Below are 24,169 nucleotides of genomic sequence, written 5' to 3'. Positions count from 1 at the left end.
AAGGGTGGCAAATTCAAACCATTTTCGAAAACAAACATAAGTTGAATTTGTTCCAAGTCTTGCGACTAGTCTATACTTGCTTGTGTGGGTCACATAGTAAAGCTAGTTTAATAAATTAGAATAAGAATACATAATGTTTATAAAAGAACATATCATGATTAGTAGTGGCTGATCTTTGATCGGGCGAGTGGGGGTGCTCATTTCAGGACCTTTCCCTCTCATACCCAAGTTCCTTAACCGAGGCAACTTTGGTGATGACGGACACGTGGCCTTTGGCACGAGTCAGGGTTTCCTAAATTTTTCCAAAATGAAATATTTAGGTAGTGACTCTGTATCTGGCTAAGCAGTCCAATTTTGGCATTATTTGATTTAAAATCGATTTTCCACGCTGCTAACTGCACTGATATGTGAATACGTGGACTAGGCACAACTGGGCCACACACAAAAACTTTATCTGCTAGAGAGTAATTTGGTAATCATGTACTGTCCGATAATGTTGCCAATTTTATTACAATAATTCTTATATTTTTGTAGGTAGTGTTGAAGGAGTAGCTGATATTGTTGAGTGGGTGATATTGAGAGCTAAACTAAATTTTTTTTTTTTTTTTTTTGAATACTTGAATACTTGAATCTATTAGTATTTTGTATAAATGTCTTTAAGGAGGGTTGATGGATATTTGTTTTGCATGTATAGAAGTTTATATTTTGTATACACATTTCTTTCTTTTTTTTGAAGAAAGATAATTTTGTTGAGGGAAGTGATGGAAAATAATACATGAGTACTATAATTTTTACAAATATTATTTTATATTTATTGTATATAATATTTGAATATATATATATATATATATATATGAGAATATAGGTTGTGAAAACATTATAGGCATTTTTTTATTTTATTTTTTTATTTTTTTTATTTTTTTTTTTTGCGACGGTAACAAGATGGTTGTTAATACATTGTAGGCATTTTTTAATTTTTTTTTGTGACGGCAAATCATTAGTTGCCATAAGTAGATTAGGTGGTCATAAATAGTTTGTGACTATTGTTTACGATCGCAAAAAGTATTGGTCACCCCCACATTCGCGACTCCCATTTGCCGTCGCAAAAGGTTTTGCGACTGTTTTTTTATTATTTGCGACGACTTGTAGTGGTCGCAAAAAGTACTTTTTTTAGTAGTGCATGTTCCTTAATATGTGTAGCTGTTTCATTTCATTACGTCATCTTTGAAGTCTGGAAGATCTTCATATCTGATGGATGTTATTGTGGGTCTACTTTATCATGTAATTTCTTTGCAGGTATGTGCAGTATAACTTTTATTGCTTAAGGTTCCTAAATGTTCCAGAAATTCACCAGTACATGTCATTTTTTTTTTTGAATCTATCAAACCAGCTTTCTTCTATGAACTTTCAATCTATCCTTATTTTATTTTTTTTTTGAAAAAGGTAATTCATAATCCTGCTTGTAGCATAAATGAACTTTCAATTGGGCTCATGTTGTGAATGGTTTGCACCCTATTGCAGGTACATGATCTCCTCAAATATCGGTGAGGTTACCTCAATATTTTTAGTAGCGGCATTAGAGGTCCCGAAAGGGCTAATCCCTATCCAACCCTTGTGGGTCAACCTCGTCACAGATGAACCTCCTACGACAACCCTTGGATTCAATCCACCAGATAGGGACATCATGAAGAAACTTCCTCGCCGAAGTGATGGCATGCTCATCAATCCTTGGACTTTATTCCACTATCTGGTAAAAAGTTTGGAAAAGAGGTAACTTCATTAGAGACAACTTCATTAGAGGTATGAAAAAAAAGGTTTTGTTTTATGTGGATTTTATTTGCATATACGTTGAGATTATTGAGATCTTGAATTTTTGCTAATTTTTCATTATGACATTGCTTTTATGAGGCCATTGAATTATCTTATTAATTTTGGAAATGTTTTGTTGATGTTTTAAAATTTCTTGATCATTTCTTAATACCTTAAGAAATATTTTTGTCCCCGATTCGTTGGCTTTTGTACTTATGTGAAGTTTCCTTTGTCATGCAGACAAGAAATGCAACAGGGTTAGTTGCTCCAGCTATTGTTATGGGTTTAGGTGCCTTAACACATACATTGGGCACCCTCGTCCCTGTGATAGGAGCAAGTGGATTTGCTACAGCTGCAGCTACAACTGCTATAAGAACTTTTGTAAGTTGTTTTAGATAATCTATTAATAATTGTCGATATGTTTAGAAAGTTAGATATGCATAGTTTTGGATGGTTTAAACTTTTTGTACAATTTAGAACTTAAGGATATAGTTTTTGAATGTTTCGAATGTATAGACAATTGTTGAATGTTTATAATTTATCAATATAGTTTCTTTTTGATGTTTCAAACAATATTTTGGTGGTTGATTGATGTTTTGTGATACTTGTTTGTAATATTTGTTAGATTGTACAAAATTGGTCAAATAGAACCTGATGAATTTTTTTTAAAAAAAATGCATATTCTACGGCAGGCATAATTAGTCGTTGTATTACATATTTTACGGCACGCAATCAGCGTCATTATTTGTCTCACCAATTAACGACGTGCAAAAGTAGTCGTAGAAAAACTAACAACGACGCGCAAAATCTGCTGTTAAATAGTTTTTAACGGCGTACTATAGCATGTCGTAGAAAAAGCAACAACGATACACAAAATCTGTCATTAAATAGTTTTTAACGGTGTATGAAGCATGTCGTTGAAAGTGAATGACTTTTCATGACTGGTCATAATATGACGTGCGCCTGCACGTCGTAGAAGGGCACGCCGTAAAAACCCTTTTTTGTTGTAGTGTTTGTGTCTCGCATGTTTTGCATAAAACATGTCTCTCACATTTTGGTCTCGGTTATTTGTCTTGCATAGAACATGCATCCTTATTGTATTGTACCTGTTAAATTTCTCTCTTATGCAGACACGATATTGTATGTTCGGTTCATTCAGAGAAATTCCAAGTGAAATCATTCCTGTCCCTCGAACACCTTCTTTTGGTTAAAAGCATTCGGGTATGCCCCGATGTTTACACCACTTCTTTCGGTTAGACACAATTGGGCGCGTCCCAGTGTTCTCGTTGCCTTTTCTCCTCTCGCGTGCGATGCGTTAGGACGCTTTCAGTTAGAGACATTTGGGCGCATCCCAGTGTTCTCATTGCCTTTTCTCCTCTCGTGTGCGACGCGTTAGGACGCTTTCGGTTAGAGACATTTGGGCGCGTCCCAGTGTTCTCGTTGCCTTTTCTCCTCTCATGTGTGACGTGTTAGGACGCTTTCGGTTAGAAATATTTGGGCGCGTCCCAGTGTTCTCGTTGCCTTTTCGCCTCTCGCGTATGATGTGTTAGGACGCTTTCGGTTAGAGACATTTAGGCGCGTCCTGGGGTTCTCGTTGCCCTTTCTTCTCTCGCGTGCGATGCGTTAGGACGCTTTTAGTTAAAGACATTTGGGCGTCCCAGTGTTCTCGTTGTCTTTTCTCCTCTCGTGTGTGATGCGTTGGGACACTTTCGGTTAGAGACATTTGGGTGGATCCCAGTGCTCTCATTGCCTTTTCTCCTCTCGCGTGCGACACGTTAGGACGCTTTCAGTTAGAGACATTTGGGCACGTCCCGATGTTCTCGTTGCCTTTTCTCCTCTCGCGCGCGACGTGTTAGGATACTTTTGGTTAGAGACATTTGGGTGCGTCCCGGTGTTCTCGTTGCCTTTTCTTCTCTCGCGTGCGATGTGTTAGGGCGCTTTGGTTTGGGTGTGTCCCGATGTTCTCACTATCTCTCCTTTCATGCTGTGTGCAGCATGTTGGAATCTTGTTTGATGCCTCGGGTGCGTTTGTGGTTTGTGTAATTCTTTGTCTTTCCTGCGTGAGGCGTAGTTAAGTTTGCATAATTTTCTTACATCCTTTCTGCATGAAATGTAGTTTGGCTCGTGCATCTCAAGTGTGGTGTGTTTACTTACTTCTTTTCATGTCTGAGATGTGGCATTTTCTTTTACATAACATTTGCATTTAAACGCTTCTCCACAGCCTCATTGCATGATCATAAGTTATGTTGTTTCATTGTGTATCATTTGCATCATGTACTTGAACTACGCTGGTTTGATTCCATACAAAAGGATACGTAGGCAGCCTGAGGCCGCAACCTCTTCGGTTTATGTCTTGCCTTTTTTGTCCAAGTCTTACGGCCTTGTCAAAATGGGTCGTCTTTGGGTTTTGACATTTACTCCCGTCATTTCATGACTTCCGAGTTTTGTCAAAGAGGGGCAACTGTAGACACCCCACTTTTGACTACCCGTGAGACTCGGACGCTTGATTCGATGCACTTGATGATGAAAGTTGAATTATGAATTTGCGGAGATTTGGAATTAGTCAGACTCCCGAAATAATCTCGAGTCTTCAACATTTACTTTGTTTGAATCTATGAGCTTTATTTTTGGACCTTTTCCCACCATGGGCTGAGTTTGAACGAAAAAAATAGGACAGGCCACCAAGGCCCGACCGTGCATTGTTGATGCCCAGTCATGGCTATGGATGGCCGGCCGGCCTTCGATGGTATTAAACACTGTTTTGGATGGGAGGCAGCCAGCTGTCCATTTTTGAAGATATTTACCACCTCTTGAGCTCAAATTCTATAAAAGGGAGGCTCTGAGATTGTTTTAGGATTCAAAAAAAAATATATATCAAGAAGAGATATATACATATAGAGAGCCTCTCCTCCTCATTCTTCCTTAGCAAGCAAGTTTTGAGCTAACCTAGCTTTTTCATCTCTACCATACACACCATACACAACCCGGTTTGATCATCCTAAGGCCTTGGTTGATCTTGAGAAAGCATAATTCAAACTAGAGAGTGCATAGGAATCAAGCTTGAAGCTCCAAGAACAAGTTTATTTCTTGAAAGGTATAAGCATGTGTCCTTCTTTCTTGCTTTCATTTATGTCATCTATGACATCATTCTTCCTGTTTTGGTTGCTTTTGGACTTGTTTGGAGTGTTGGAGTTGGGTTTGGGGAGTTACCAAAAGGGTAGAGAGAGCTCTCGCTACACCTTTATCCATAACTCAAACCTTCTCCTTTTCACTCTCACTTTTTGGGTTTTCAAACTAATTTTCAGAGGCTTGAGAAAGCTAAAAACCATGTTTTGAAGCTTCAAAAATGGAGGGGTTAGCCACCCCTCCTTCCCTTTGTTCACTAGCTTTGATTCTCTTCCTCATTGTTAAGCTTTTAATGCGTTATTAGCCACTATTTTTACCCTTTTAGGGGCTGTTTTGGTGATTCCATAGCCTTTAAAATTATTTTGTGCTTTGGTTAGTTCATGTGTTGTCCCACAAGTTGGCCTACATAACTTGTTGTAATGCTTTCCTTGCTTTGTTTTCTTGATTAAGTCTTTCACTCTAACCAATCAACCAATCATCTATCACTTGAATTGAGAATGACTTCAACCGATCAAGGTTGTTCAAAACATGTAAGAATGGCCTACACTTAATGGCTTAATCTCTTAGGAGATTCATTGTCAATGGTGTAGCCTTTCTCTCATGTTTTAGAGAAACCTCTCTTTTGACGTTATTTCTTGATTAGAGGACTCTTAACTTCACCATGGGCAAATGGACTAATGAATGGATATGACTAAAGCAAATTGGCTAAAATTTTGGTTCAACACAATTAAAGAAAATGGCTTGAAAAGCTTGAACTTGGCCGGACGTTATGCCAAGCTTCTTGTGTCAAGTGTCATGATGCGTCAATCCATGGCGTTTTGATGTTCTTGAAACGTCTCAACTTCCCTTTTTGAGTTCATTTCATGACAAAAAGGGAAAGGTGGTCATTCGCATGTCATTTATTGATTTTGTCCATAATCATGTCCTAAAGCATCAAGCAATCAATTGCTCATTGTTGCCTTTAGAAATGATTCCATTATTCTCTTGAGGCCCTCCTATGACAGAGAAAGAAGAAAGGGCAAACAGAGCTTGAAAAATGCTCTATCTACCCTATTTCACCTCAGAGCACAGGAACAGAATTGTACACAAAATCAGTGTGCAACCGGCCCTCTGAAGGCCCGGGCGGGCTTCAGTAATGCACGGCTGGGCCTTGGTGTTTGGTCAGCAAGGAAATTTTGCAGAAACAGAGGCAATGGCTGAAGGTGGAACAGAAACAATCTGGGCAGACATAGTGTCTTTCAGGCGATTCACATGCAACCTCCTTCCATCATTCGTAGTGCTTGTATCAAATGTATTCAATTGGCTTAGTTAGCATGAATTAATTGTGTTGTAATAATTCAATTAGTTGTAGCTAATTAGTTGTGTTGTAATATTTAATTAGCTTAGATAGTTAATTATTTAATTGCTTTAGTTGGCTTAGAATAACTAGTTAATTGAAGTGTTGTAATTAATTAGTTAGTGTAACTATTTATTCAATTCTGGTTCGTAATATTTAATTAGCTTAGAATAGCTAGTTAATTCATTTCAAGTGTTGTATTAGTTAGCTTGATTAGCGTAGTGTGGGCTCGCCTTTTTCTATGCCCCCGCCTTTCGGAAAAGGGTTTGAAAAGAAAGGCCCTCACAGTTCTGTGGTTCTAAATCTACTCTCACATTGCACTTGTGAGACTGATAAACACCAAAGAGTCCAATCCGACAAATCGATATGGAAAATCAGATTTTGAATCAAATAATGCCTAAATTGGACTGTTTCGCCTGATTACAGAGTCGCCACCTAAATACTTATTTTTGGAGAAATTTAGGAAACCATGACTTGTGCCAAAGGCCACGTGTCCATCATCGCCAAAGTTGCCTCGGCTCAAGAACTTGGGTACGAGAGGGGAAGGTCATGAAATGAGAATCCCCACTCGCCCGATCAAAAGATCGGCCTCTACTAATCATGATATGTTGTTTTATAAACCTCATGTGTTCTTATTCCGGTTATTAGGTAACTTTACTATGTGACGCGCAGAAGCAAGTGTAGACACGCCATTTTTGACCGACCTTAAGACTCAGACGTCATCGATTGAGCGCTCGGTGATGGTGCATGTTGTGCTCGTTTAGAGGTTTCGGAGTTTTGGCTAAGAGCCTTGCCTCTAGGCCTCTGAATTCTTTTGTGCTTCAGTTCGGTTTGTGGACCAAACTTTGTTTCTCTTCCACGGAGGGAGGGAGAGGTCTTGTAGACCATCTCTTTGTGGTCGTAGGCCACTTTTCCTGTTTGGAGACTAGTTTTCGATTTTCGGAGCCTTCGGCCGTATGCCTTGTCTCGAGACCGCTTAACGTTCTCCGTTTGGCGTGGTTTTTGAACCACACCTTGTTGCCTCTTCCTAGAGGAACACTGTGGTCCGGGAGACCACTTTTGTGGTGACATACCACTTTTGATGCCCGTAGACTAGTTTTCGAGGCTTTCTGCCCCGTGCTTTGCCTCCTGATCTCTCGTCTTGCATCCGTTTTGGTTTATTTTTGGTACAAACCTTGTTTTCCTTGTTTGGAAGGTGGAACAAGGGTGGGAGACTAGTTTTTCTCCTTGGAGACCACTTTTCCTTCTGCCAGCCAGTTTTCTGGTCAGATAACTGGCTTGCTTGGTCTTTGGGCCACATTTTCTAGTCAGCCACCACACCATTAGCTTTCTTTCATTCCATGGACTCTCTCCCACCATGGCCGACCAGTTTGTGTCTTGGAAGACCACTTGAGGTGGTCGGCCGACCACTTTAAGTAGCAGGCCGACCACTTTAAGTGCTCGGCTACTTTTTGGCACCTTTTTGGAGATATTTTCCTCCAGCTATAGGGCATTTGGGCTATCCTCCATACACGTGTATAGAGGGCTTTGTTTGAGGCTTGGCTTCTCCAAGAAGCTTTGCCTTTTAGTTTCTATAAGAGGGAGGCTCCTCCTCCCTCCTCTAGGTTTAGAAATTTGAGGGTTGAGAGTTAGATATAGTCTTGTATCTATACTTCCTTCTTTGCTTCATTTTTGTGCCTTAAAGTGTTGTTTTGTCTTAGTTTAACACACAAACACACACTAAAACACCTTCCTTTGGTTGCTGAGGTGCTAAGGGGTTGTTTTCGGTGTTCTTGGACTGGTTTAAGCTCAAAGAATTTGCTAGAGTTGCAGTTGTAAAGGAGGTCTTCAAGAGTGAGCATTTGACCTTTAAATTCCCCTTTCTTGCTTAAGCTTTTAGCCCTTCTTGCATACGTTTTTAAGCTTAACTCTTAACTATAAAAAGTTCTGTTTTTGCATGCTTAAAATAGTTGTTTAACGTCACTTTTTCGTTTTGAGTGATTTACCCCCTCTTAGGCCTTGTTAGGCCTTATTTTGAGCCATCCCTTTAGGCTCTTGTTGAAACCTTTGCATGACCTTTCTACCACTGAAATCTAGAGGATTTTCAATGGTGGAAAGGTGGTTTTGGTGTCTTAAATAGGAGAGGGTCATCCCCTCTCCTTGTATTGTGTTTACTTGCTTCATATGCCTCATGTTTGAGCACCTTTGTTAAGCTTATGTTGGCAATATCTTAGCTTGTATTTGTAGTTATTTTTCTGAGGCATACCACTGTTTTTGCTTGGTTTTGTCACTCCATGCATGGTTAATACACTCGTAGTGTAAATCACACAAACTAGCTTTATGTGCTTCATGAAATAGCATGACATTCTAGCCTGTTTTCTTTCCATTTCAGCATGTTTTTGGTGATGTTTTGCCATGTCATAACACTATTTTTGTTTGGTTTGGTTAGCCTTTGCATGCTCCTTGCACTTGCAGTGCAATTCGATGAAATAGCCTAACGTGCATCATGTTGTAACATGTCATTTTAGCATGCTTTTGGCTTAGCTCTGAGAAGACTTTGTTCATGTTTTAGCATGTTTAAGGTCTGATTTGTGTTGTTTTGGTCATGCATGACTTGCTTTGTATAGCCTTGGTTCAATCTAGCTTGTTAGCTTTGTGTATTGAGTCCACTAGCATGAATTACTTGGACTATTTTAATGATTTGACATCATTTATTATGTGATTTCAGTGCATGTTTCATGGCCATGCATCCACATTTGTCACTCATTCAATGCGTTGGAGGGATTGCCCCTTTATGCCTTAACATGAATCATTGCGTATGCCTTCATGCCATAGCTTGCGAGCCATCATTTCAATGTGTTTTTGGGGTTATTTTGCCATGATATAACTCTGATTTTTATTGGTTAAGTCATCCCATGCTTGGTCTTAATAGGTGTAATGTAATCCACCTTATTCGCCTTGTATGCATCATGCCTCATGCTCACCATGCTAGCTTGTTTTGGCTTCCTTCTATACATATTTTAGTATCATTTTAACATATTCTAGGACTATTTTGGGTTGCCTTGGTCACATGCTTCATGTTTTGTACACTTGTAGTACAAATGCTCTTGCTTGCCTCAAGCTTTGAGCACCATTGCATGCTTCATTTGTGTTGTGTACATGATTTGGCATCACTTAACATGACATTTCAGAGCATTTAGCATTGCCATGTTCCTACCTCAATCATGCTTTAAGTGCCTTTGAGTGTTATGCATCGTTGCCTAGTTTATGCCTTAGCTCGTATGCTTGCATGCCTGGGCCTTTGAGCCCTTGTCTCAGCATGTATAGGTCCTTATTTTGACCTACTTGAGCTCTGTCCATGCTTAGTTCATTCATTTTTGCCATGAATTGCATGCCTCCTTTGTAGTCCTCTTTACTAGCTCCATGCTTTAAGGACCCTAGCATGCCATACTTGTGTTTTTTAATGAATTGGCATCATTTCTTACATCATTCCAGTGCACTTAGTGTTGTTACACTTCCACGCTTTTCACTCTTTAAGTGTTCTTGAGAGTTGCAACTTAGTGCCTTAGTTGGTGAGCCAATTGGCATGCATGCTTATATATGCTTTTGGTGCCTTTGCTTTTGTGGTATGGCCACTGTTTTGGCATGACTGAGGTCTGTCCATTTCGGTTTAAGTCCATTAAGTATGTGGTTTTCATGTTTTTGCATGTTTGGTGTATTGCATATTGTTGCCCTTATTGCATTGCATTGTGCATGCATGCATTACATGATGTTTAGAACCTTATGATTGCTTTGCATTGAGTATGCCATGTAGTTCATCGCATTGTGTATGCTTATGTTTCATTGCATTGTGCATGGCCCTAACATTGCTAATTTGTCCTTATAGCATTGCATTATGCATGCATGTGGTAGCATTGTTATCATTAGCTTTGTTAAGTTAATCATATCACATTGCATCGGGTATGCCATGTAGTTGTGTTACATGTTTGTCATGCTTTTGTTGCATTATGTTTGGAATAGGTGTTAGTCCAAACACGGGAAACGAGGGACGTTTCATACTTGAAGTGATGAAACGTACCTTAATTCCCGGTCGCCGACGCTCTTGATCATACATGATAAAGTTTTAGGCTTTATGTGGTTTACTTGTGCATTCATTTTACATTGAATTATGCAACTTCGCCTCTTGGCCATCATGCATTGAAATGCGCAATTGGTGGCCCGAGGGTCAAGAACCACACTCCCTTGAGTTCATGACATGATAGGGAGGGTGGTTGTGCACACATATCTTGCAATTACATTGTCATGCCCTTTCTTGCTCTCTGTTGCAGCAAATTACAGTTCAGCAGCAACAACTGTTCGACCAACCAGAAACACTATCTAGCCGACCACCTTTTCTAGCTTTCAACAAAGAAAGTGGTCGGCAGGTGGCTGCAGAGACCAAAAGTGGTCGGCTACCATCCCACAGGACTCCCAAGGTGAAGTTTCAGCTTTCTGGAGCTTGATACAGTGTTCTGAGAACAAATGAAAACAGAGGCAAATCGGGGCATCGCATTGGATTTCCAAACGAGGCGACTGGGCATGCATGCATTCCTCTCCCTCTGAAGCTCCTGCTTTTACTGCTTACTTAGCTAATGTGTTTAGCTAGTTTACGCTTTGGTTTGTACCTTTAATAGTTAATGCGTTAGCTATTTCAATTTGTTTTGTAATAATTAGTTAACTAGGATTAGTTAATTAATTTGTCATGTAATAATTAGTTTAATTAGCTTAGATTAGCTAGTTAGCTTCTTATTTGGTCCCTCCCTCGAGAGGGCACACTGTTGTAATAAGCGTACGTGTGTGTGATGCATGTCTTCCAACCCCCATTTCTTTCTCCCTTTTACTTAACTGCTTACGATAGTTAATTTTAGGGCATATTTCATTTAGCATACCTTATGCTTGCATGTGTGCATCCATCCATATGTATTGCATGCACCGGGCTCGGTGCATCATACAAACTGCATTGTATTTCAATATATTTACTTGAATACGTGTTCAACAACATGTTATCAAGTTGCATTTCACATGACATTCTAGAATAGCTGAGCCTATTTTAGTTGCATTCTTGCATGTGTTGCATTAGCCATCTTAACATGAACTAGGATCATACATGATTTCTAACTTGTTCTCTTTTTTGGCTTGGAGTACACTGTGAGTGTTTACGCTTTAGCATACTGCATGTGTGTTAATGTTGTCATGAAAGCATGCTTGCCATGAGGCTAACTGCTTATTTGATATAACTGCCTGAATGCCTGTGGGTGAAGGTTGGATTGCTTGAATTGGAACAATTCATTGAAATCCTCGATTTAGCCTACTTGCGAGTAGCAAACTTCAAACTGTTTTCACAAACGAACATGCAATGTTTTGTTCCAAATTAGGCGATCTAGTCTATACTTGTATCCTGTGCGCATCACGTAGTAAGATTAGCTAATTAACCGGAATAAGAGCACATGTGTTTTCAAAAACAAAATATCATGCTTAGTACAGGCCGATCTTTGATCGGGCGAGCGGGGGTGCTCATTGCATGACCTTCCCCGCTCATACCCAAGTTCCCGAGCCGAGACAACTTTGGTGATGACGGACACATGGCCTTAGGCACGAGTCAGGGTTTCCTAAATTCCCCCAAAATGAAATATTTAGATGGCAACTCTGTATCTGGCAAAGCAGTCCATGTTTGGCACTTCTTTACAAAAATCAGTTTTCCAAAACGATTTGCCGGATTTGGACTCTTTGGTGATTTGTCAGTCTTGCATTGCACTTTGCGAGATTAGATTCAGAACCGTGACATGAGTCCAAACTTGTAGTAGCTCGAAACAAAATGAGATCTGGCGTCATCGCGAGCGCGGATATCGGGGAGTTCCCGGGAGCGCGTCTGCAGTTTCTGGCGACTCTGCTGGGGAGTTAGAGAACTTGACTTGAACTCATGATATCTTGTTTTGACTACACTTATGTGTCTCTTTGCATTGCATTTGCATTGGTGCGCCTAGGACACCGTGTTTGCCGTATGCTATTCCTAAATGGTTTACCGGAGGCTCGCTTTGAGAAGCGTGCCATAAGGCTGACCGGTTACGGGCTCTGCCACGACGGGAACACAAACCTCGATTTTTACTGAGGCACCCTTTTTGACCATTCGACCTAGTGCATATCGGAATCCATAGTGACTATTCCAAACTAGGACAGGTTGCTTACCCGATTGTAGGTTGTTTGAAAGCACTGTGTGCGTAGTGAAACCCTAGTTCCTGACAAGATAGGACAGGGAAACCCTACCCCAACATAGGGGTGTTTTGGCTCTCATTTGCTTGCTCTGTGCTTTTGGGGAGTGTGTCTCTAGAGGAATGCGTATATCAGTTTGCCAGTCTGGGTATCAGGCCTGAGGGCATCAATATTTTGGGGTATCAGTTTTTCAGGCAGAATTTTGGTAGAATTTAGTAGAGAGTATAGCCATTCAGCTATCCTCGTATCTGTTCCAGTGAAATTGGGCTGAGATGCTGCCTATTTTCTCTTTTGCTAGGGTAGTCTTGGGAACCATAGCTTCAGAAGGCTCCAACATTCATCGAGGTTCATTGGATTTGTGCTGATAGACTTTGTCAGGTCACAGATTCAGTTCAAAGCAGCCAGTGTTTTCCTTCGCCGAGGCAAGGCAAAGAAACGCCAGTCAAGACTCACAGGTTCATCTGATCCGTTAGTCGCCAGTCACATCACCTCTGTTTAGTTTAGCAGACTCGTGATGACGCAAAATTCAGAAGAAATTGTGGTCATGACAGCAGCATTAAACCAAGGAATCGCCATGCAAGGTGAGACTGATGTTGAAATGCAATGCCCGCCCAGGTCACCTGCCGCACATCCAATCTGGGAACCCCAATTATTCCAAACCCGTGAGCCCACCACTTTTGAGCTGATGGGAATGATCTGCGATCTTCAGAGGTTTGTGGCTGATCTAGCCTACGGAATGTTGGCTCCGCCATCGATCATATCACATGCTGGGAACTTCATGCCAGAAGAGCCCCCACCATTGGGGCGAATTGTAATTGAGCTCGGCCTGATATAGCAATAGGGCTTCGCACTGATATAGCAACCCAAACCTTCGACCAAGCTGAGGCGAGCGGTAAGAACAAGGTGGGGGCATACACTTATTCCTATGAACAACTTCTGTAGGCTATTGAGGCTTTGAAAGCCGGGGGCCTGAACAAACAGCAAGTGCTCGCAGTTGCTGCAAAAACTATGGATGACACTTTTGTCACTTAGAACGAGGGCAGTACGAGCCAAGGGAAAAATCGGGAGAAGGGCCGTCGTACTAGAACTGTCCCTTCTGACCCTAATTCTACACCCGGGAAAGATCAGCAGACCAAGCCAGTACCTGCTGACCCTTTTTCTAGTGCACCCAGCAAAAATCCACAAATCTCGAAGTATCAACCCCGAGGTCGCAGGGTCTTCCATGCCCTCTATATGCCTTTGTCCAAGGCTCTTCAAATCCTTGCTGAAAAGGGGCATCTTAAACCCCTCAAGCCTTGGCCTCTCCCTGCTCGTCTTCCACTAGGTCATGATACTACCCAGTACTGTGCGTACCAACAACAGACCGGTCACAGCACCGACAATTGCTTCTGTCTTCACCATGAAGTACAGGACTTGTTTGACAACGGGGTCGTCCTCCCACCAAGCTCAGCAAAGTCTGTTGTCACTGGATCAGTGAACCTGGAGGATAATGTGATGTGATCAGAGGATGAACCACCTGCGGGCGGCACTCAGTTTACTTCAGATGTGGCGTATGGCACGCACTATTTTGAGTATTTGTGAATGCTAGTTTTTCTACTTTCTGACTTGAGTATTCAGTCAGTTTTGTTGTCTTGTATATAGTCAGTCTTTTTGTACTATGTCAGTTGGGTTTGTCTTGTTGTATCAAGTCAGTCCTGTTGCATAGGAGTCGAGTGATTCCGGGGGCGTTACCTCGGATGTCACTATTTTATTTTATGTTTGTCTTTTCACTTTCTTTTAAGTCTGTTTCTGCCGTGGGCCAGTTGCACCAAAAGATCTGAATGAAACAGCTGTGGTTTTCATGCTTTTGTGCTTGTTTCTACTTTGAGGCTGTTTTGCCAGCAAACTTGAATGAAACGGCAGTGCATTTCACCTGCTCTTCTGTGCTTTCAAATCATTGCATTGACCTAAGTTTTTCAAAACTTTTTGAACACTGTGGTGAAAACAAAAAGGAAGGAATTCCTCGGGTTTTGCAAAATTTGATCAATTGAGAGAAAGAGAGGCGTGCTAAGCCCTTAAGAAATGAAATCATGCTTGTTAATGTAAGTACTGAGAGGGATCCTTGTTTGATCCAGATTGGTTCTACATTGTCTTCAGCGCGAGCGATTAGTCGTTTTCTTAAAAGATTTCAAAAATTGTTTTACGTCGTCCTGCGAAGACCTGTGTGGAATCGCTCTTGAGATTGTGCAGCTTAGGATCATTCCCAGCCTCAACACTTGACTCCTTTTGCTTTCAAACCCTAAACTTGGATCCAGAATGTCCAACGGTCGACCATCAAAGGAGGCCTGTGTGGCTAGATCAGAGGCAACTCTTGGACTAGGGGCAAAAGATGCCAGATAGTGCACTCGAAGAGTCAAAGATGAAGATCAGCAAGAATGCCAAATCCCAGAAGGGACAAAAAAAGAAAGTATTGCTGAAGGACAACCGAGTTCCTATCCACAACACTAGGGGCAAATTCAGCCCCCATCGGATGAACTTCTACAGCATCAACAAACAGTAGCCATTCTTCTGGATTTAGATGGCTTCAAGATCCAAAAACCATTTGACATGGACAAAGCTACACTTTTACCCTTGAGAGGCTCGCTAGGCCAAAAACCCGGAAGGGCGACCCAGGAAAAAGTTAGAGCAAATGAAAAAAGAAAAGAAAAAGAAAAAAAAGAAAAATGAAGAAAATGCGAAAAATGAAAAGAAAAGAAAAGATGAAAAAAAGAAGAAAAGAATTGAAAAGAAAAGAAAAACAAAGCTCGCAAGGTTGAAAATCCAGAAAGGGCGGCCTTGGCAAAAGTTAGAGCATAAAAGGAGAGGTCAATACCCGAGTGTACCTTAACCGGAACTACGTAAGGCTTGATTCCCATGTTTGGGATACGTAGGCAACTTCATTCTGAAGTCCATCCATAAACACTTCCAAATCGATTGTGTCCATTTAATGGTTCTGACCATCTTTGTCTTCTCTGTATCCAAGAATTCGGTTGTGGTCATCACTGTGAGGACTGATCACAGTTTGTTGCGGTGCTATCCAAACAAGGGGCAACTTTTCGTTGCCATACAATGCGTTGGGGTGCTATTCAAACAAAGGTCAATTTTCCATTGCCATACAGTGTCGTTCAGACAAGGGGCAATTTTCTTTTGGATCTGAGGTTGCGCATCTCAAGAGTAAATTCTGTGTTGGTCGAGCAGTGGCCATTTGCAAAAACAATTTTTGAGAATTTTTACTGAGGTTGACTAATTTTATAGAAAATTGCTCCATTTTTTCAAAACTGGGCCATTTCTTGGACCCAAAAAAGGAAAATTTTCAGTGCTCATAGCCTGACTTGCATGATTTCAAATCAGAAAATTGAATAAGTTTGTTAATCCAACTCTCATATTGGTCAAAATTTGTTTTTGTAGAAAGCAAAACAAAAAATGGTCAAAATGATGAACTAGGGGCACAGTTGAGTCAGATGTTCTGTCTTTTCCCCATTGTCAACATACTTGCTAGAAAGGGCACTCTACTTGCCAAGAAAGACACTCTACCTACCAGAGAAAGGCGCAACTGAAGCCAACAGCCAAGGGCTGGAAGCTCTCTCATCTTCTAAGCAGCGAGGCATTAAGCTAAGTGCGAAGCATAATTTGGAATGGATCAAGATATTCCATCCCCTCATTAAGGGCATCGACTAGACGTCGCCGGAAGAAATAGTCGTGAGCTGAATATGCTGGACATGAGTCCACAACCTTCAATTTATCCATCAACCACCCAGGGGAGGGATAAAAAATGAGAGATTGAAGAATAGAGAGATGTGCGTTGAGAGAAAAAATGAGAAAAGGGCTTTTTCAAAAAAACAGAGCCTGAGGGCCGAGTGATGTAAGAAACACAAATAAGAAAGGGTGGGAAATAATACCCGAAGAAACTGGCTCCTTATTAATTAAGAGGTCTCTCGCCATTGGAACACGTCTGAGTGTCGTGTCTGTTGTGTTTTGTTTGTCTCAATTCTTGTTTTGAGTCGTTTTGAGTGTTTCTCAATGTGTTTAGGTTGTTTACCTTTATTTTCTATTGTTGAGTTGTGATGTGCTGTGTTCAGTCGTAGGCTCAATACCCGGTTAAGAACTCATCACTTAATGCGCCGGTGGCTGACAGCCACCATTGGTGGCCGGTAGCAAAAATCTGCTCTCCAAGTCCAACTTAAAATGGGCATATCTCCTTTATCTGGACTCCCTTTCAGGTCATTCTTGAGTCTAAATTGAAGCCCTGGAAGTATTCTTTCCAATGGTTGTAGCCTCACATAAAAATTCCAAGTGTGTAAAAGGTTATGCTCATTTTAGTGAAGACTGCTCATTTTCAGCTCAATTGGATTGATGCCTAACTTCAACCAGCCATAGCTTCCTCATCTGGACTCGGCTTTAGGATATTCTTGAATGTAAAATGAAGCCCTAGAAGTCCACTTTTCAATGGTGGTGACCTCATAGCTGAAATCCAAGTCTACAAAAGGGTAGGCCCAATTTAGCGAGGGCTGCTTGATTCTCTCTTAACGGTTCATGCCCATCATCTTCCCCAACTTGGTTTCTTCTTTCCCCTCTTATTTTCTTCAACTCCAAACCTCTAAATAAGATGTCCTGAAAGATTTTTTCCAAAAATTTCACCTCTCTTTCATTCATTTCCACTTTGTCCTTGCTCAATTTACTGAAAAGCGCAACATTTAACGAAATGCGAGCCTCGGAACATCGTAGGAACTCTTTTTCAAAAATATTTTGAAAGAGAGGGTTTTAAGGTCTAAAAATCATTTTGGTCAAAAGGATTTGGTCCAAAATGGAGTGTGAGGTTGGGATTCAGAGCTCCTCTTGCCGAAGAAATCGAACCTTTGCACAAGACAGCCAGCACCATCAAGTAAGCAATCAGTGGTGCCCAAGTCTTATGGGCAGTCAAAAATGGGGTGTCTACACGTAGCTAGTTAGCTTATTCATTTGGACCCTCCTTCGCAAGGGCATAATGTTATAATAAGTGTGTGTTTAGTGTGTGCGTATGTTTTCCGACCCCACGTCTTTCTCCATTTTATTTAACCGCTTTTGATGGTTAGTTTAGGACATGTTTTCATTAGCATATCGCATGCTTGCATCCATTCATTCGTATTCCATGCACCGAGGCTCAGCACATCGTTCAAACTGCATTGCAATTTCAATACTTCTTTGAATACGTGTTTTATCTCATGTTGTTCAAATTGATTCATATGCCATTTAGTAGCCGAGCCTATTAATTTCAAATTGCATGTGTTGCATTAGGCATCTTGTATAGTTAGGATCATGCATTTTTCTAACTAGCTTTTGTTTTGGCTTGGAGTACTTGGTGAGTTTTATGCTTTAGCATACTTGCATGAGTGTGATTGCCATATTGCCATGTTTAGCATGCTCACCATGAGGCTATGTGCTTAAATGATTAACTGCATGAATGCCTGCGGATGAAGGCTTGTTGTTTGAATTGGAACAGTTCAACAAATGTGCGTTTTAAACCAACTTTGAGAAGTGGCAAATCATGTTTTAAGCCCACTTGTTTGGTGGCAAATCCACATTTTTAAGCCCACTTGAAGGTGGCAAATTCAAACCATTTTCGAAAACAAACATGAGTTGAATTTGTTCCAAGTCTTGCGACTAGTCTATACTTGCTTATGTGCGTCACATAGTAAAGCTAGTTTAATAAATCAGAATAAGAACACATAATGTTTATAAAAGAACATATCATGATTAGTAGAGACCAATCTTTGATCAGGCGAGCGGGGATGCTCATTTCAGAACCTTCCCCTCTCATACCCAAGTTCCCGAGCTGAGGCAACTTTGGTGATGATGGACATGTGGCCTTTGGCACGAGTCAGGGTTTCCTAAATTTTTCCAAAACAAAATATTTAGGTTGCGACTCTGTATCTGGCAAAGCAGTCCAATTTTGGCATTATTTGATTTTAAATCAATTTTTCCAAAAAGATTTGTCGGATTGGACTGTTTGGTGTTTATCAGTTTCACATTGCACTTATGAGACTAGATTTAGAACCGCGGGAGTCCGAACTGTGAGGCTTTCTTTTCAAACCCTTTCCGAAAGGCGGGGCGCGGAAAAAGGCAAGTCCATACCAGCTCATCTATTTTCTCATGAAAACCGTTTCATCAATTCCATGATAATATTCTTGTGTAAATCTGTCACGACCCAAACCCGCCTCTATCGGTTTAACATCATAACTTGCCAGTAATTCTAAGATTATCGTGAGCCTCTGAAATAGATTAGCAAAATAAAGGGAGCTAGCGGAAGCAAACATCCAAATATAATGTCCATAGAGCTGTTCAGACATATATGAGACAGAAATTTTAAACTTTATTTATATATATGTGACGTCATAATTTCATCAGTCTTATGTCAGCTTTATATATGGATAAAGCCAAAACGAGACTTAGCCCTATTTATAGATCGTACATAAACTTATTCAACAAAAGAAAGTAAAGACTTAAAACTTGCTCACATGACTTGACCACTAGCAGATGTCAAAACCTCCACGGGAGGTGCATAAGTTGGTTGAAACAAAACCAAATCCAGACTGGATGTCTCAAGGCTGGTCGTACGCCTGATCACCTACATACATAAATATAAATAATGAGCTGGAGCCCAGTGAATAATCTTATTGTAAAGAGGTTAAATAAATGAGTTCTATATATAGGAACAAAGCTCTCATGACAAACGAAGCATTCATCCAAGATACATATTTACTATACACAAGGTTCATCAAACCTTTCAGATTTAATTACATTTCATGGTATAACCCAATGGTACTGAACAGAACATTAGCAAAACGACCACAATAGACCAAGGACTTAGGCATAACGATCACAATTGATCGACTTAGGGAAAACGATCACAATTGATTGACTTAGGCATAACGATCACAATGGATCGACATATACATAATGACCACAATGGATTGACTTAAACATAAAAACCACAACTGGTTGACGTGTACATAACGACCACAATGGATCGACATAAGCATAATTGAGATTTCCGTAAATCAAAGCACATTTTCAAGGATGTCACATTCGATAATCAAAAGGGATCTCATTCATTCTCATCAAACAAAAGTTTTTAGAAAACCTATCATATCATAATCACTTCGAAATTCCATAACAGAACTTAACATTTCAAAAAATACTTATCACATTGTACATTTCATAAACAAACCATAGATTTCATAAAACATCGTATAGCATAGCCATTTCAAAATGATTTATATGAAAATATCTTTACAAAGACATTACTCACCTTGACTAGTTTGATATCCCTCTACAACATTCGAACCTACACATTACACATAACGGTACACATATTGAAACTCAACATTCAAACCGAAAGCATCTTTTCTAATCATTTACTTATATTGTTTCTTAGCTTATTGATCCTTAATAGGTTATAATTCATGCTTAAGAATTCCCGAAAAGAGATGGCAATGAAGATACGAGGTCAAAACACCTTTTGAAAACATGTTGAAAATGAGTTGTTGGCTAGAACCATCTTTTGGCCGCTACAGCCATCTTCGCTCGAGCCAACTTTTGTAGAGTGAAAAAGTGTTAGGAGCTAGAAATGTTGGCTCGAGCCACCACTTGATCGCTCGAGCCATCTGTGAATTTTTTGGGTTTCTAGACAGAAAATTTGAGTTTCAAAAATGCATTTTAACATGTAAAAGCTTCCATGGCCATTCCAAACTCATGAAAATACTTTGATAATCATAAAAACATTTTTAAAAACTCAAATACAACATCATTCATAAATCATTTGCTCAAAACTTCCATACATGCATCAGTTCAACTTCAATTCTCTTCCAAGACTTTCAAAACATGAAATTAATCGTCAAAACTTCATATTTCATGAATGCACGTAAGGTATGATCCTTAATTCATGTATAAACAACATGAGTCATGCTCAAAAAGGGTGAAACTAACCAAGATTATACATGCATGGATGACTTAACCTCTAATTCTTCATCCTATGCCCAATTCATGTAATTAATCTCAATATCTTCTTTAATTTATATAATTATTGAATTAAGCTCATAAATTAAGGTTCAAAAACTCACCTAGTGCCTTGAATCACACTTGTATTAGGCAATTCTTTGATTTCTACTTCACAATTCTCCAATGTCCTTCAAATTCATCAAGTTCTTGCTTCCCTCTCTCTAAAATGGTGTCCTATCCCTCTCTAAAGTTCTCCCTTAGCTTTGTATAGATGATGAGCTCAAAGATTATGAGCCTAAGCACTAACTCATCACACATGTATATATAGAGAGAGTGATTAGCTTAAACAAAACAGACATGCTTAAGGTTAATTAATTACACTTAGTTTAATCAATTTAATCTAATTAATTTAATCTGCATCAATTTTTAATTAAACTTACCAAAGTGTTCTAAAAATTTTAAATAACTTATTCATGTAACCAATTTCAATTTCGGATTCCGATAAGGCTTTCAATTTTCATATCATAACAGAAATTACAACAGATATTTATACAATGAATAGATAGACATTCAAAATCACACCAATCATATAATCACATGCATAATTACCTCAGAATTTCACTTAAATACATGATTAATTTTCTTAATTACTGATTAATAATTGATTACGGAGCGGGGTTGTTATAGTCTCCCCACTTTAAGAAGTTTGGTTCTCCAAATTTGTGTTATCCTATATCAGATACAGATTAGATGTCTTAGATTCATACATTTCTAATTTTCGCAAGTGGCTTCTTCCCGATTCAACTTGTTACAAAAATTTGGTTCATTTTCCAGTCATTGAACAAGTCACAATTCAATTCGATATTCGATTAAGCAAGCCATCACAATTATTCAAAGTTATTTAGAAGTTGTCAGGTGCAAAGTAATTTCATACATTAATCCCATGGCAGCCAATGCAATACTAAAGTAGTCAATCGTAAAACATACTAAATTCATATACTTCCTAGCAGTCGGGGTTTATAATCACAATAGTTTATTGTCAACAAGTCTCATAGCATCAAATTCCAAGTGCAGTAACACGATAGCAATCACTTTCTTAAACGATCAATCTTGTGGTTGTAAAGGTAATACCGAAGCAACCAATCATTTGAGGTATACAATTCATATATCCCCATAGCATAAATTGCAAAATTCAATATTACGGAAGCAGTCAATCTTTAACATAGTACACGTGTTGCCAATCAATTGAAGGTACATGTTCAAATATTGTTCACAACCCAATAGTCTGCATTAATAATTCACATAAAGTTTTCAAAGTAAAGTAAGTGTTCAAATCAAACTCAAGTTCTTGGTCTATCAAGTCCCTTAGCAAATGTGAAGAAATGGTTTGGAAATATTCCTCTGATCTTGAGGGACGCTCGTGATCCGCTGATAGTCACTTGAAAAGGAATAAACACTCCGGCCGAGGGTGCCAAAATTAGCACTCCGACAGGCAAGTCAGTCTCAACACTTAGGATTACTTATATTCTAAATTAAGCACAACAATTCTCACCTGCCTTTCTCTGATGGATGATCCCATATTTATAGTATTTTTTTTGGGCCTTTGGGTTGGGCCCAACCTTGTTCTGTCCCATATACCTCTACTCGGCGTTAGTTCTATTGGCTGGGATACTGGTTATTTTATTCGGCTCCTTAATTGGCTGGGGTATATGTCGAATACAGGTTACGTTTCGGACTGGACACGCTCATCCGTCTCTATGGATCTAATAAAATTCGGCTCCCACAATTGCCCCCCAAACACCCTGCTATCATCAGTTAGTCGGCGTGTTTGGTTTTTAGCCTGAGAAGTCAAAAATTCGGCGGTTAACCCTCTTCCCAATGCGTGTCAGAATGCGCACATGCTTCTTAGTCATCGTAACGCTTTCCCGCCCCTTCGTACACGACTTCCACTTAATATGATTTGAAATTGCCTCTTCGAGTGTATGTCCTGAAAGTTCAAAAGATATCTTTCTCGCCCTCCGGTGCAACTCTATCTCTTCGCGGCTTTTACAACTCGTTTCTTGCTTTATCTCCTTTAAGTCTTCTTCTCCTTCATTTTTGATCCCGCTTCCTTATTGGCTTTTAACTTTTCGTAATCCTTGGGTTTGGCTTAAAAAGAATGGCAAAACATCTGAAAGAGCTCCTTTCGGCGGATCGAATCTCCGGCTTTCGACGCCATTTCTCCATCCCTGATGACGTCCATCTGTCACTTTTGGCATACAGCATCACTGATATGTAGAGCAAAGATGAGAGCACAATCGTCTTTCCTCTCTTATCAATTGATGAGGCAGAGTCTGCTTTTCTCTTCACCCACTTTTGAGGGTCGTTCTTAGATACTAAGGTCTGATCCCCTCCCAGCCTAACGTCAATTTCTTTCGTATCATAATGGGGATTGTAGAACTAAATCGTCGTCTTAGGATCAATTTAGGTATTCCTGCCATTTGGCACTGTTACGCCCTTGCCAAATCTACTGGCCGGCTAGGGCGCTACTTTCTTAGAGCTAAGAATATTGATCATCACTTAGTGACTATGCTCGCCAGCTCTGGCAAGCGTGTTGACGACGTGATGGTCGTTGTCCGCGGCAACTGGGAGTTCGGCGAAGGCGAAGATCGTCTAGACCCAGTGCTGAGGAAAAAAGGCGAACCAGGTGGCCAATTAGATCACTTTGGTCTTCATATTTGCATGTATATGTATTCGGCACTATGTTCATCTTATCATTTTGTTTGTGCAGGCAGTGATTTGAAGAAAGTGTTGGTTTCAGACGACGATGTCGTGCTCGCAGAAATCAAAACCGCACTACAGTTCGTCGGCCATCCAAACCTTCGAAAACAAGGGAGGGCAACCCACATTTTCCTGCGGTACGAGCCAACTTACACAACGTTCTCGGCGGCAGACAACATTCCAATCGCGTAAGGTGACAATCAACTTGCTACCCTCCTCTTCCCCAGCTTCAAAAACTTGAGGCAGATCAGTTTAGAGTCATCTGATTCTGAACACGCGAAAGAACAAGTGGCCAAACTAATCGCCAAGGATTCGGACCGGTCAGTTGTGGAAGTTAACAAAGCGATTAATTCGGCCTTTGAGGAAGCCGGATTGAACTATTCTGACCCTTCGTCTACATCAGGCCAAGGGGACGCCTTCGAAGATATTTTTTCGAACTTGGGAGACCTTCCCGGTGATTACTCTGAAGATATGGCTGGGGAAAATCTTACACAAATGGCATAGAAGAGGAACGCCGAATGCATGGCTGCCCGAAAAAAGACCGAGGCTCTCCGTTCCGGATTTGTCCCAACTGAATCTGTTCAACCTACTGTTGTAGAGGAATCGGCCCAGGTTGTCGTCATCGTGACGGAAAAGGATGTCGAGCGCCCGATTACAAAAGAGCTACTGATTTCGGAGGATCGAGGCGAAAAAAGAAGCACCGAGGGCAAGGGCAGCTCCGAAGACGGCCCTGTTGATAAGCGGCCATGCTTAGAGGAGTCGGCTATGGTTGCTCCTTTCATCATTGAACCAAAGATAAAAAACATGTCCATCTCCTTCGAAGCGTCGGCTTTGAAAGATCCAGCTATGGCATTGAGCTTGGCTGCCGCGATCTCCTTGCTGGCTGACATGGCGACCTTTCGTGCCGAGCCAGAC

The sequence above is a fragment of the Camellia sinensis genome, chromosome 3 (assembly GCF_055761805.1).
Source record: "Camellia sinensis isolate YWXY chromosome 3, ASM5576180v1, whole genome shotgun sequence".
Lineage (NCBI taxonomy): Eukaryota > Viridiplantae > Streptophyta > Magnoliopsida > Ericales > Theaceae > Camellia > Camellia sinensis.
The sequence above is the reverse complement of the archived record's forward strand: the minus strand, read 5'-3'. Positions refer to the sequence as shown.